This window comes from Gorilla gorilla, chromosome 15 (assembly GCF_029281585.2).
Source record: "Gorilla gorilla gorilla isolate KB3781 chromosome 15, NHGRI_mGorGor1-v2.1_pri, whole genome shotgun sequence".
In the NCBI taxonomy this organism is placed as follows: Eukaryota; Metazoa; Chordata; class Mammalia; order Primates; family Hominidae; genus Gorilla; species Gorilla gorilla.
The window spans coordinates 20302845-20314876 of record NC_073239.2 but is presented as its reverse complement, the minus strand read 5'-3'; the positions used below and the strand labels follow the sequence as shown (position 1 = coordinate 20314876).

At 35.8% G+C, this 12032-nt stretch overlaps 1 long non-coding RNA gene across 1 annotated transcript in view; it reads left to right on the top strand.

The window, feature by feature from the left end:
* The window catches only part of LOC129526547 (uncharacterized), a 127784-nt gene that overhangs the window by 18890 nt on the left and 96862 nt on the right, over nucleotides 1-12032 (top strand). The window contains exon 2 of the long non-coding RNA XR_008671222.2: nucleotides 692-781. This is a non-coding gene — a long non-coding RNA (uncharacterized lncRNA). The remainder of the gene's footprint in view (nucleotides 1-691; nucleotides 782-12032) is intronic.

Below are 12032 nucleotides of genomic sequence, written 5' to 3'. Positions count from 1 at the left end.
TGTGAGAGCAAGAGCAGGAAGGGGTCCAAACTCATCTGTTTTATTAATATAAGGAATCCACTCCTGTGATAACTAACCCACTCCTGTGATAATGCGTCATCACTACTTAAAGGTCCCATGTCTTAATACTGTCACAATGGCAATTTAACGAGTTTTGGAGGGGACATTCAAACCATAGCATCTGTTTTCTATTTCTATGCAATATCATGGGTTTCATTTCCCTAACATAATCAGGGTTCAATAAATATTGGTTGAATCAGCATTGATAAACTGAATACCTTAAATGGGAATGGCAAAATAAAAAAATGATTAAAGTTTTACAATGTACTTTTTTTGTGTAATAACTCCAACAAACAATTTTTAATGCCATTTCTTTTCATGTCTTGTCACTCAAATGAATGAAGTTTTCAGAAATTTGTCTAGTGTCAGTCTTAGCTAGCAAGACATTGTTAGAAATGGTGATAGTGATATGTCAGTTCCTTCCTTCTATTGTGGGAAGAAACTAATGTCTAACATAATATGTGTTACAAAAGACTCAATTTATCCAATAAAACTTCAAGACAATTTCAAAGGACCTCTGACAGACTGATTTCTGAACCAATTCCAAGATGTATTACTTAAGACTACAAATGAGGATTTCTGGTTTGCTTTCAAATGGTTCTGATGTTCCTCATTTTGTTATGTTTTTCAGTTGGTGCTGGTATCACTGTACCTCTCAAATAGCTTCCCCATTTTGACTAAGAATGAAGAGCTTCTTGGATAAAGAACTTGTAAAAATCAGGTACAATCATAAAGTCGTGAATGGTTCTTGGAATTTGCTAAAATGAAATGCTGCATCTAAGTGCAGTGTAAGTGCAACGTCTTAGCCATGTAAGATCATTATCATAAAGTAATCATCGTGATTAAAAAAACTCTAATTGAATCATTATTCTTTCCAAAAGATCAGAATTCTAAGAATACTTCTCAGAAGCTCTCAAGTTTAATATGGAGCAGGAAATATTGCAATGAGTCCTCAAGAGTGAGAAATTTTAAAAATTAAAAAAAAAAACCAGTTGTGTCATTCTTTCATTATGCTTTTTAATCATTTCATTATTCATAACTATACAGTACTTACATGTGGTGAAGAATGTAGTCATAGGGGAATGTATTTGTCAGCATATTGATATATAAAAGAGAATAAAAGTAAACACAAAATAAGAATACTCAGTGGGTTCTCATATTTCATATTTGAAACTTCAGATATATGTTCCTTTTTTGAAACACATGAAAACATTTATATATTTATGCTATAAACAGGTAAAAACAACTCTTAAATAGATCAGCAGAGCCAGATCAGCAATTTCTTATCTTGACTAAATGGACATACCAACAGCAAAATAAAGCCAAAAATAGGCCTATAATATAATTTTACAGCTGCATCTATGAGGACACAAATGATATTTTAATATTCAATCAGAAATATTACATACAAAAGTTATAGAAATCTACCACTAAATTTTCTGGTGGTTAAGATTTTAGTGGAGTGTGTGATCACTATAAAATTTTAAAATTTCAAAATAATGTGCCAAATGTGAAGGGACAATGCATACCAAAGGGGAGAAAGAAATGTAATTGTGAACAACTCAGTAAGAAGATGTTTGAAGGATCTATTGAGCTTAATTCTTTACCTACCAGTTTCAGAAATGAAATGCCTAATCTAATATACTTCTGGATCATATTTGAAGATGATTTAATTTAGCCAGTCATTCTGTTTTTCACTCTTCTCCCATTTTGGCATACTGTGTCCCACCTTGACATTAAGAAGTTATTAATCAGCCTAGGAGAGGCTGTGCTGCAGTAATCAACGTTGGTGGCTTAAAATGGCAAGTTTGTTTCTTACTCCTTTTACATGGTGGCCATAAGTTGGCCTGGGACTCTGCTCTACATTTTCCTCATTTAAGGACCCTGGCTGAGAAGGAGGCTCCATCTTCATTCTTCCACAAATACTGCAGCAAAGAAAAAGTAAAATGGCAAATAGCACACAGACTATTAAAGCTTCTCCTTAGAATTACTATTTGTCACTTCTGATCACACTGATTGATCAAAGCAAATCACATGGCCATGTTAATTTCAAATGGGGTCAAGAAGAGTAATCCCCTCATGTGCCTAGAAGGAAAAAAGCCAGAATGTTTAGTGCACTAATGATTTCCACAGGAAATTTCCAAAGGAAAGATTAGAGATGGCAACTCTTCTAACTGATTCTTAGTTCAATCCAGATTTCGGTGTGGGATTTCTTCCTTTTCTAGTTGTAGAACTCTGGGAGTATATCAATAACTCTCTTCAAGGATTTATGAGAGAATAACTCTCTTCAAGGATTTATGAGAGAATAGTATATGAAGCATTAGGATCAACTGTTTTACAATTCATTCATTCACTTATTTATAGATTCATGGTCTTTCTTTTGCCCTCAAGTGAGAGGTGAAGCCAGCTGGACTTCCTGGGTCAAGTGGGGACTTGGAGAACTCTTCTGTCTAGCTAGAGGATTGTAAATGCACCGATCAGTGCTGTGTATCTAGCTAAAGGATTGTAAATGCACCAATCAGCACTCTGTAAAAACGTACCAATCAGCTCTCTGTGTCTAGCTAAAGGATTGTAAACACACCAATCAGCACTATGTAAAATGGACCAATCAGTGCTCTGTAAAATGGGCCAATCAGCAGGATGTGGGCAGGGCCAAATAAGGGACTAAAAGCTGACCACCGGAGCCAGCAGCAGCAACCTGCTCGGGTCCCATTCCATGCTGTGGAAGCTTTGTTCTTTCACTCTTCACAGTAAATCTTGCTGCTGCTCACTCTTCAGGTCCACACTACCTTTATGCGCTGTAACACTCACTGCAAGGGTCTGCAGCTTCATTCCTGAAGTCAGCGAGACCACGAACCCACTGGGAGGAACAAACAACTCTGGACGCGCCACCTTTAAGAGCTGTAACACACACTGTGAAGGTCTGCGGCTTCACTCCTGAAGTCAGCAAGACCACGAACCCGCCGGAAGGAAGAAACTCCGGAGACATTGGAAGGAACAAACTCCAGACACACCATCTTTAAGAGCTGTAACACCACGAAGGTCTGCGGCTTCCTTCTCGAAGTCAGCATGACCAAGAATCCACTGGAGGGAACCAATTCCGGACACACAAGGAGGATTTAATTTGGTAGAAAATATAGATCTAGGCTCCATGAATCAATTAGGAGGATGAGGCTAGCCATCATATCATTCAAGTGAATGGTGATAGGCCACATAGTGAAAAAATAAGAACAACTCACGTCTGTAATCCCAGCACTTTGGGAGGCCAAGGCAGGTGGATCACCCGAGATCAGGAGTTTGAGACCAGCCTGGCCAACATGGTGAAACCCTGTCTCTACTAAAAATACAAAAAAAAAAATTAGCTGGGCTTGGTGGTGGGTGCCTGTAAGCCCAGCTACTCAGGAGGCTGAGGCAGGAGAATTGCCTGAACCTGGGAGGTGGAGGTTGCAGTGAGCCGAGATCGCGCCACTGTACTCTAGCCTGGGCAACAAGTGCAAAACTCCATTTCAAAAAAAGAAAAAAAGAAAAAATAAGGACAAATGAAATTACGTGAAAGATTAGTGTTAAGTGGAATCAGTTAAGAACATTTTATTGAGAAAGTGCACCATTAGGTAGACATGAAATACTAGATTTAGTTTGATAGAAAGAAGGAAAGAGGGTATTTCTAGTCAGAAACACAGTAACTTAGAGTCCAGAAATGGGAATGAACAAGGAAGAAGCAGAGATGAGATTTGCTCAGTTGGGCAAGGATGAGATTAGAATTGAAGTGGCATATCAATTCAGATCAAGTTTTCTATGAATTGAAATACAAGGCTAAAAAGTTTAGATGTTTAGAAAAGATTTGTTTTGATAGGCAACACTGACAAACTCTGGATTCAACCAAAGCCAGAATAAAAAAGTGTTTTAAGTTGTAGGAGTTTTATGGGGTACATCTAAAGAAGACATTCCTAAGAGGCTGTGTTTTATCACAAATCTTGAGAAAGTTAAAAACAGGGTTCCTTTTCAACCTTACAGAACTTCAGTCTGTTTGGGGAGATAGTGTTTAGTGTTTGAGTGAAAATTTTCAAGTGTAAATTTGGTCATGGAGAGAAACTCTTTCACTTTAAATAGTTAAGAAAAACAAAACCCTAATTCAACTATCCAAAAAAGTTTTGATTATTTTACCTGGAGATAAGAGGTTGGTTTAACTTATGTCATAATGATAAAAATACATGCATATATCATAAAATAGAAAATGTACACATGCTGCCTAATAAAAGAGCATGTTGCATTTTCAAATCATAAATAAAAATTTATTTTGTTCTATTTATTAAAACATAAACCATGGTTTCATAGGACAAATATGGTCTTTAGAAGGAGATAGACCTGAGTCCAAATCCAAGCTCTGCAACTTAGTAGAAAAGTAGAGAAGGTTAACTCATTTTATATCCCAAAGCCTCAGTTTCCTACCTGTAAAATAGGGAAAATAATTGTACCTGACTCAAATGGTTGTTGTAAGGATTAAATAATAAAACATACATAAAGTACCTAGCACATAATAGGCATACTGGCGGTAATGACAATGATTATTTATAGGCAGTTTCTAAATATTATTTAGTTGAATTAAATTTGAGGAAAGGTTTCTTAATGACTTTATATTTGTAAGGATTATAAACTTAAATCCTAATTTGCTATTTATTAACTAAAGTTGACTTCATAATTTTATTTATATTTTATTAAACAAATATGTAAAAAGAAGAAATGAAGAAAATAAAGCTTAAGTCAGATAATACAGTGTTATATTTCTTAGGTATTCGTGAGCCTTTATTGGTTTTGTTCCATTGGTTGAGCATTGTATTCAACAAATAGGAATGTTAAGCATTACACTCCTATTTTGCAGATGAGGAAGCTATACAAGATAAGTATTGCTTATTTACAAAGTTAGTTGAAAAAGCAGTTGTTTCAACTTTTGGCACCGGTTTGGATTAACTACTGTCTTGATTTCTTTTTCCCCAGTAGTTTTATAGTACTTGCCTTTTAGGTTAAAAGTTGTGGTTTTGAGTGTGTCAATTTTCAAATTGTATCCTAACAACTATATTTTAGTCAATCTGAGATTCCTAAGAACTTCATCACTTCACAAAATTGCATTCCTGGTTCTTTCCTCATACGTGTACCACACTTTAAATATAGAGGAATTGACAGTATGATAATCACTAAAATGAAAATGAAGAAATAAAATAGAAATTCTTAATGTAAAGATAGTAATCATTAAATTTTAATTTGAAAATGTCCTAAGAACAGCCATATACCAGTATGCACATTTTAATGTCATATATGGTAATAGGGCCATTAGCTTAACGGAGTATTAAGGTCTGATATTTCCTCTGATAGGGTAGATATCCACAGTGTGGAAATAATGTTCTTAGTCTGAGCACTTATGAAGAAATAAAAAATGCTAATTATGTTTCTGAAGTATTTATTTTGGTGGTTCCTCAAGAAATGGTCCAGAGTTTCTGCTTTCCTGGAGAATCATTCACCTCATTACCCTTTTGGCATTACTGATCTCAACCCTTGAAACGAAGAAAGAGAGAATGTGTGAGTGTATAGGAAAAATGGCTTCAAGTGACAAAGTAAACCCTTTTGTGACTCAGTTGGACCAGGTAAGTATTTATTTCGGCCTTAATGTTTCACACTAAATCTGGGCGAATGTGTTTGATAAGCCACCAAGGAAAAGATGGCCTTTGTTGTTATACTTGAGTGCTATTATGCCATACAAACAAACAAATCACACACCACCCTGCCCCCCAAAAAAATAAAGATAGAGAAAAGGAAAGGAAAAAACTCCACGGCTTAATTTAAAGATTTTGTAAGTGTTTGGCTGTTTTATGATTTCTCAGTTGAAACTACCAGGTTTTTTTTCCTCTTTCTACTTTTACACACAGCCCAGAAGATGGACATTTGGTGAATCATAATAGACTGCTCCTTTCCCAGGTATCTCCTGTTTGTTTCCTTTATCTGTGAATAGGAAATGGCTTAAAGGCACCTGTGTGATGAAGGTCCCAGGGGCAGCTGCCTGACTAGTGAATGCCTGATTATGTGTTAACATGCTTTGTCAGATATTGGCAGAATCTGTTCTCTTCTTTTGCCTTTTCAGCAAGGGTACCATTGACAGCCTGGCTACCCATTTATAGAAATGTTGTCCATCAAACTGTGAGGAAGGACAATAGTGTTTTTCTGTGGCCAGTGACTGTGGGAAACTTTTCTTTGGCTATTCAGGCAATTTTTGTAGCTTGCTCTGAAGAGGAGAGACTGATGAGTGCAAAAAGTACAATTAAGCAAAGCCAGACTTCAATTGAAGGCTGTAGTGTAGTCTGCTGTTCTCATTTTTTTTTTAGAGAGGGAAAAAACCCTATGGGTTTTCACGTTGCTGTGTGGCATTCAGCAGGGGGCTATTACAATCCTAAATTTTTTTTTCTAGACCACCTAATTCTAAGTTAAAATTAAATGTAATGAGAGCCACTTGGAGTTCTGAATATTTTAAAGCATAATTCCCACAGAAGGGATTCGACCTAAACTGCAGTGAGCATCAGTTGGCTAATTATAGCTGCATTTTATATTACAGCAGGTGTCAGATGCAGTCATCTCAATAAAGTCCACATAATACTCTGGGAAATAACAAAGACTTTTCTTTGAATGTGGGTACTAATTTCTTCTAGGTGTCATATGAGCCTTGATACTTCTTATTGGCATTAACAAGAGCACTGCAGCACTCAGAAATGCTTTTTGCTTGGGATGAATTGATACTGTAAAGCACTTACCAGTCAGAGTTGGCAGATGTCAGTAGTTAATACTAGTGTTGCAGAGGTTGGAATATAATGCAAAGAGTCTTATGTAAATACTCTTAGATGATAGGCTGGTTTTGAGAAGGCGCCTGAGCACTGCACCAACTCACTTAATGAAAGTTAAATAGATAGCAGTGGGGTATCTGCATTTACTTTGGCTCCTGCTTTATTGAAAGTCCTCCAGAAGTAAAGGGCAGATGGTACGGCAGTAAACTAGGTGAACAAAATATCCTGGACTTGGATAAGGACTTGTTATGTTCACAGTGCTTTCCTTGAACTTGTGTAGGTGATTCAAATTGCTGAAGTGATAGCAAGTACAAAAGCATGCCTGGAGATAAGGACTCCTTATAGTATTAAAAAATAAATTTAGAACATATGTCTTCACTTGAAATGCAACTGGACAATGGGTTAGGCAAAAAGAATGTTACTTTAAAATCATGACATTTGTTCTACACTGCTCCATTCTTCTAGGAGAGTGACATTTTATCCAACCTATTGTAGTCACATTAGTTCATAGCAGATGAGATCAAAATGAAGGATCTATTAAAAATCATATTGTGGAATACCAACTAAGATACAACAAATGTGAACTCTTTACACATATTCCATTCTGGAATCAACTCTGGGTTTTTTGTTTGTTTTTCCTTTTAAATCTAATGCACAGCCAGCAAAGCAAAGATGGGTTGCCCTTAATTTTGATCCCCAGAAGCAGCTCTGGGTTCTCATTTTGGCAGATTGCAATTTATATACATCTCATAGCAAACCCTGTAGGGTGTTGTCAGCAATTAGCTCTGACATCAAGGAGTTTAACAGTCATTCAACATTGATCCAATGATTGAACACTGGTAGGCACAAAGCACCGTTAAGCCCAGCAGTGAAATTTAAGATGGGAAAGATAACACAGTGTCTGTCCCCAGAGTGCTGACTATCTATTCACAAGAGTAATGTCCCTAATAGCTCTTTTGCAGATTGCTGTTAATTTTTGTTTCGATCAGATGTCCATGGATTTTGATAAAGCCTAGGACAGAATGTGAAATAATGTGAAAAGTCACAGAGAAATCACTCCAAAGGAGCATAGGTAATCTGCTAATGACAAATTGTTTCTGCATAGTACCCATTCTTAGTAATGTTCAAGTATTTTGAACACCAAAAGTCTCAATTGTGAATAATTTTTATTTCTTATTTTTCTTACATAAATGTAAGATTTTTTTTTATAGAACATTTAGGAAACATATAAAATACAAAAAAGAAAATCCATATTTCTACTACCTAGGCTCAAATCACTTTATTCATATTTTTGTGTGTATCGTGGTTACTTTTTCTCCATTTATATACATATAAAATCCCATTTAAGCAATGGGATTTTACTATTTTATAATCTTTTAAAACAAACCTTATGATATATTTATAATATCTTTTTAGTATATGTTCTTCCTCAACATCAATTTCAGTGATTTCATAATATTCTAGTACATGGACATGCCATACTTTATTTTTGTCATATTTTAGAATCTCCTATTAGTGCACATTTATCTTTTAATTTTTTGCTACTGTAAATGACACTGTGATGAATATGCATGTAGCTAGATTTTTTTCCCAAGTCTATGATTATTTATTTGCTTGTCACTGCTAGTGGAAATGCTGCATCAAATGACCTTTGCAATTTTAATTGAAGCTACAGATTCTAAGAATTTTCATAAAGAAGGAAAATACCTTTAGCATGAAATTTTTAATTCTTTTCATCTAGGTCTGATATTTTGTTAATAGACTGAATTAAAAGTCAAGAGTTTCATGTAAAATACTAAATTGTGAGTAAAACAAGATCTTTCAGTCTAGGAAATCAATCAGTTTTTATCTGATAAAAAACAGATGGCTTCTGTAGCATAAGATTTTTGGTATAAATAGGATCTATACACTGCACTTAAAATATGCAGTGCCTGGGCTGGGTGCAGTGGCTCATGCCTGTAATCCCAGCACTTTGGGAGGCCGAGGTGGGTGGATCACTTGAGACCAGCCTGGACAACATGGTAAAACCCTGCCTCTACTAAAAATACAAAAAATTAGCCTAGCATGGTGGTGGACGCCTGTAATCCCAGCTACTCTTGAGGATGAGGCAGGGGAATCGCTTGAACCTGGGAGGCAGAGGTTGCAGTGAGCCGAGATCATGCCACTGCTCTCCAGCCTGGGCGACAGAGCAAAACTCCAGCTCCAAAAAAATGCAGTGCCTGGCAGCACAGTGTAAATATCCAAGATTACTGGGGCCATTATTTAGACCCTCATGTGAAAAGAGTTCTGGTATATATTTAAATGTTATACATGTAAAGAGTCCTGATGTACATTTAAGTATTAAGTGTATATTTTAAAACCAGTACTATGCCATATTAAATGTGAATTCATTTAAAAAGTGAAAAGGCCATTAGTCTTTAACTGTTTCCAGTTTAAGCCATCCAGTTTCAATTGGCCTTCGCTGTGACTTAGGATTCCTTTGGTACATCAATTATTACCATGCTTCACACAATAATTAATCTAAAGTCTTTGTTCTTTCCCTGGCTAATCCAAGAAGACTCTAGAATTAGAGAGACTAAAGACATTCATTTCTGCTTTGCATTGATAATAAAATATGAAACATTTTTGCTTTAATAGAAAATCGGGGATAGTAAATAATGTTGGAAATATTGTTGGGCTTTACCTTCTTTCTGAGTAGGGTACTATAACCATAATCATTAATCTTAAAAACTTTAAGAGGTTAATGGATCATATAAATCCGGCATCTAACCCACACAGAGAGCTGAGACGTTTCAACTTTGGGATATTTTCAATTAAGCCTCTGTGTCCTGCCTTAGTAATTCCATAATTTAATATAGGCTCTAACTTCCCAAATCTAAGTTATTTCATATAGTAAGCACAAATTGAGCTGATTGCTTGACACTTGGCATTTCTGCAACAGCCTGACTGGGCTATCTGTCACTTGTCTTGGGGGGAACCACTTCTTGCCCACCTCTAGACATTAGTGGAGTTTAACATCTGAGTGGGGTCATGGCAAGAGTGACTGTTGCTCCCTGAAGAGCAACATCAGAGTTTGAACACTGGGGCATGGAAGGGAAAGAATTCACTAAAATAATCTAGCCAGTCCAAATGAAGAAGAAAATAACAACAACAAAACCCAGAGAAGGGAGACAAGTACGTATCTTATGTGATCCTCCTTGTTAGACATGATGGTTGATCTGGAGATGGGCAGAATACCAAAGCAGGGCCCAAAAAAGCCTTCCCTGACATGTTTTATGATGGGATATGTTGGGTAAGATTTCTCTCCTCTCTTTTTGAGAGGATCTGGGGATGTGAGCTTAGGGCTGCTGGCAGCCATGTCGCCCACCCTACACAGAAACTTCCTGCAGTGGGAAAGAATAAAGCCGACATGCAGGAGAGAAATAGAGCAAGAGGCAAAGGGTGAGGAGCAAGACCAAGAGAGAAAGCATGCAAGAAACAGCTGGGCTCTGCTGTTTGTAAATGGACACAAATTCTAGTTTGGGATAACCTGATTCCAGTTATCCCAAAGGCCAGCTTCAGTGCCTCTCTTCTTGTGTTAAAGCTACATAAGCCAAGCACATCTCCTTTTTTCTGTTACATAAACTAATTAGAATTGAGGTTCTATTACTTTCATACAAAGTCCTAGCTTTAAAACATTCTATTTCTTATTTGTCTAGCCTCAGAAAAATCTCTAGTGTTTACAGTGAAAAAATAGAACTTTCTCTTCCTAGAGCTCTTGTGAGCCAAAAATACTGACAGAGCGCACATGTGAGAGTCCACAAAACATTCTAATTTTTGTTTTAATGACTGTGTAATTCTCATTTTTATTTTAGTTCTCAAATGAGTGAATTCCATCATTCATCATATAATCATTTATTGATGTTTTTCCATGTTTAAGGAGCAGAAGTAAATAAAATAACTCCCCTTAACTTCAAGAGGCTTACAATTTGGTATAACCATGCTAGCAACTGCATGTCAGGGCATTGTCCTAAGCTTAACTTGTCAATTCCTTTAATGCCCACAACAATCCTGTAAAACAGGCATAATTATTGCCTTCTTTTTATGAAGGATGAGACCAAGCCACAGAGACTGTGCATAGCTTGTCCACTGTCCCACAGCTCAAGAATGATGGAGCTAGGGTGTAAAACCTGAGATGTGAGGCCCTAGAGCCCAAGCTCTAAACCTCTGCTGCCTTTTCTAGTACTAAAGACTCAAACTTTATAATAAGGAGTCTTTATATAAGAAAATATTTGAGGTGATGGATATCCTAATACCCTGATTTGATCATTACACATTGCATGCATATATCAAAATAGCACATGTACTTCATAAATATGTATAATTTTTATGTATCAAAAAATTAAAGAGAAAGTATAGTCATCATACTTAACATATCATATTAAATTCTTTATATGGTAAGTTTCAGAAGTACTAGATCCACTTAATTGTACCTGTATAAAATGAATCTACAAGTTGTTAAGATATTTACATATGGAGAAACATCCATAACATGGCAGTAAATAGGTTTATTTACATGTTTAGCAATTAAAGCTTCTTCTCATGAACACAAGGCTCCTTAGTGTTTTCTAACACTTAACCACTATTTTTTCTGATTCCAGAGAAGATACATTTATTTTAAATATACAAAAAATACAGAAAGTTTTAAATTACTCATAATTCCATCATCTACATATATCCATTGATAATATTTATTATCCATTTCATGTTATAATCTTATCATTTTAATTTATGTTAGGTAGAACAGTAATACCAGCAAGTTATATTTCTCTATTTCAAATATGAGAATGTTGATTTTAATACATTATAGAGTTTCTATTCCAATTTAGATTCACAGAGATGCTTTTCAGTATATTATTGGGTTTTTTTCCTATAATTTCCATTGAGATTGGTTGATGCAACACCAAGCTACATTAACATAATTCCTAGAAACTAAGAGTGAGCACTAATTGTATATTTTACAGCTATTATACCTCATTTAATTTAATTGCTGGATACCCATAAGCAGGGAAAATAGGCCACTGCTTATTTAAGAAGCATCAGTCAAATTCCTTTTCTTCAAAAAATAATTCTCCTTACCTTCTGTCTGAAATACAACTTAAAAAA